This window comes from Corapipo altera, unplaced genomic scaffold, assembly GCF_003945725.1.
Source record: "Corapipo altera isolate COAL_440 unplaced genomic scaffold, ASM394572v1 60457, whole genome shotgun sequence".
Classification (NCBI taxonomy): domain Eukaryota; kingdom Metazoa; phylum Chordata; class Aves; order Passeriformes; family Pipridae; genus Corapipo; species Corapipo altera.
Genome location: NW_020888383.1, coordinates 1 through 2946, shown reverse-complemented (window position 1 = coordinate 2946; position 2946 = coordinate 1). Strand labels below are relative to the sequence as shown.

Below are 2946 nucleotides of genomic sequence, written 5' to 3'. Positions count from 1 at the left end.
CCACCTCAGTGCTCTTCAGAACAACACACAGGCCTGCATCCTCCTGGCATTGACCTTGCTTAGAGGGTTTTTGAACTTCCAAGTGTCCCTGGCAGGACACATAGAAATAACTGTGCCCTGGGGTTACCTGCCCGTCTGAATAGCCTAGTTGAGAAAATCTATGCAAACTGAACAAGAAAGTGGCCTTGTGTCAAATGACTCTTTTGTTATTGTGTGTAACTCTCCAACCTTGCAAGGGACAGAACGGTGACTGTCCCTGACTCTACTGACTGTCCCCAGGGCACAAACCTGACACCAGAACCTCTTCTGGCTCCCTCTATTTCGGGACAAGATGTTTAAGAAGAGCAAGCGGACAATGAACTCGTGGCTGTTGTTGGAGCCGCAGAGCCTGAAGAAATTAAATCAGTAAGTACCAGACTACATTAGCATTGCCTTTGGTGTAATTTAGAACTTGTGATGAGAGCAAGCTTGCTTTTCATGGCTGAAGAGTGTGAGGGCTGGAGTGTTGCCATGACATGGTGCTTCAGGCCAGCCACTGACAACTGGAAAAGGGGATTTTGACTCTTCCTGTTTAGTCTTTAGATTGCCGTGCAGGATTCCTTACAGACAGGAGAAACTGTCCCCTGGACGTACCTGCCCCTCCACAGGGCCTATTTCAGAAAATCCATGAACAATGAACAAGAAATTGGCCGGGCCCTTGTGTCAAATGACCCTTTTGTTATTTTGTGTAACTATCCAACTTTGCAAGGGACAGAATGGTGACTGTCACTGATGCTACTGACTGTCCCAAGGGCACAACACCGGCACCAGAACCTCTGCTGGCTCCCTCTCTCTCTGGAGAAGTGTAGGAGGCATGTCCCAGGGGCAAAGGAATCAAGGGACAGACGCAGGAACAGACAACCCTATTGGTTCGAAGGTCCCACGCTATCAGAGTATAAAAGGAAGCACCGGATTTGAAATAAATCTCTTTGTTCTCCACCTCAGAAGAGCGTGCTTAATTCTTTATCATATAAAGTCACCCCACACTATAGACAAGAGGGTAAAGAGGAAGTGAACAGTCAACCCGTGGCTGTTGTTGGAGCCGTAGAGCCTGAAGAAATTGAATCAGTAAGTGCCAGACTACATTAGCATTGCCTTTGGTGTAATTTAGAACTTGTGATCTGAGCGAGCTTCCTTTTCATGGCTGAAGAGTGTGAGGGCTGGAGCCCTGCCATGGCATGGTGCTTCAGCCCAAACACTGACAACTGGAAAAGGGGTTTTGAACTTCCAAGTTGAGCCAGAGTGTCCCTTGCAGGACACATAGGAATAACTGTGCCCTGGGGTTACCTGCCCGTCTGAATAGCCTAGTTGAGAAAATCTATGCAAACTGAACAAGAAAGTGTCCCTGTGTCAAATGACTCTTTTGTTATTGCGTGTAACTATCCAACTGTGCAAGGAACAGAATGGTGACTGTCCCTGACTCTAGTGACTGTCCCCAGGGCACACCAGCAGCACCAGAACCTCTTCTGGCCCCCTCTGATTCTGGACAGGAGGTTGAAGAGAAAGAAGTGGAGAAGGAACCTGTGGCTGTTGGAGAAGTAATGCCTGAAGGAATGAAATCAGTAAGTGCCAGCTTTGGTCAGCACTGCCTTTGGTGTCATTCAGAGCTGCAAGTTCCTGAGCAGACAGTGTTTGCCATGCATGGCTGAAGATTGTGAGGGCTGTAGCCCTGCCATGACATGGTGCTTCAGCCCAACCACTGACACCTGGAAAAGGGGTTTTGAACTTCCAAGTTGAGTCAGAGTGTCCCTTGCAGGACACACAGCAATAACTGTGCCCTAGAGGGTAGTTGCCCCCCTGAATGGCCTAGTTGAGAAAATGCATGAAAACTGAAGAGGAAACTGCCCATGAACTCATGTAAGTCCAGTCTTTTCTTCTCGTCCATTCACCTGGTGAAGTGGGCAGCAAGAGACAGTTTAAGAGCCCGACTTGTGGCCAACACCATCTTCCCAAGGGTTTGCATTTGAACTATGATCTCAGGGCATCTGCAAGCCACCTTTCTGACATAAACTGATTCTTGCCACAGATCCTCAAGAGCTCTGCAATGGCAGGTGCTGCTGCAGCAACATAGTCTGAAGTCTCCTTTGCCAACACTGAAATGCCTCCACTGGCAAAGGAGGCAGAGTAAAGAAGGACTTGGAAAATAGCCAACATATCTGTGGAGGAACAAGCAACAGAATGGCAGCATTTCAATCTTGCAGAGACCTGTATGGTGCTTGAGGAAAACACCAACTTATGGACTTCAATGTTTTCACCCCAGTTCTGAACCCAGTTTATTGTACCCACACATATATCTCTGTAGCAATCCCCTTGATTTCTGCTACCCCAGACATGTCTGAACTTGTCCCCAGTTATTTCCACCAGAAGTTCTTTAATCCCTTACTCTCCCCTGCTTTCCCGCTCATCCCACACTGATTGGCCAGAAAATGCCGCAGTGCGGAGTGAGCTCCCACTGGCCCCAGACACCTGACTCCTCCCACGTTCCTCCCTCCTTCTCCCTACCTTCCAATCCTGGTGCACCCTGAGATGTCCATCCCATGCTCCGCCCCGGGTATCGGACCTCCCTCACCTGAACCCTTTGTAAGAACTCCAGGAATGAACAGTCATTTCCACTATGTCACCTGAAGCACCTGGGGTGCTCTCCCCAGTGCCACCATGGGAACAGAAAAAAAATTAAAGGAAAACCGGAAAGATGTGTGTGGGAGGGAACTGGGGCTTCCTTCAAATCTCTCTTGGGAGCTGGACTGCGTGGTGCCGGGGAGCTGTAGGGAGACTCCTCGCCACTGTGCTCAGTGCCTCTTCCCCCCGCCCCACCTGATCGCCCAGGCTGAGAACCGTCGCCGCTGCTGCCTCAGTCTGGGGGCCGCCCCGCCTCATCGGCAACTTTTTTGCCTCAGCCCTCAGGTG

At 49.9% G+C, this 2946-nt stretch overlaps 1 long non-coding RNA gene across 1 annotated transcript; it reads left to right on the top strand.

The window, feature by feature from the left end:
* Window positions 1-266: 266 nt before the first annotated feature.
* LOC113941949 lies at window positions 267-2593 on the top strand. Its single transcript, XR_003525801.1, has 3 exons — window positions 267-405; window positions 1479-1601; window positions 2066-2593. It is a non-coding gene; the product is annotated as an uncharacterized LOC113941949 (long non-coding RNA).
* The last annotated feature ends 353 nt before the right edge of the window (window positions 2594-2946 follow it).